A 219-nucleotide genomic window follows, 5' to 3' on the forward strand; every position below is an offset into this window, starting at 1 on the left:
TTTTTCATGTTAGATAGGGCTTTACTATTATCGTTGTGTCAATACGGGGGTGTATGACCGGTCACCAAAATTATATCTACACCCGTAAGGCTAAAACGCCCCAAAATGTACTATAGGAGAATTTGAATAGGTGTCAATTCTTCGTACTTGGGTTATATGCTATCAAAGTCGTTGTTGTTGCCTACTCGCTTTTAGCTTATAACATTGATTTCTTTAAAA

Source organism: Cucurbita moschata, unplaced genomic scaffold (assembly GCF_002738365.1).
Source record: "Cucurbita moschata cultivar Rifu unplaced genomic scaffold, Cmos_1.0 Cmo_Scf00166, whole genome shotgun sequence".
Lineage (NCBI taxonomy): Eukaryota > Viridiplantae > Streptophyta > Magnoliopsida > Cucurbitales > Cucurbitaceae > Cucurbita > Cucurbita moschata.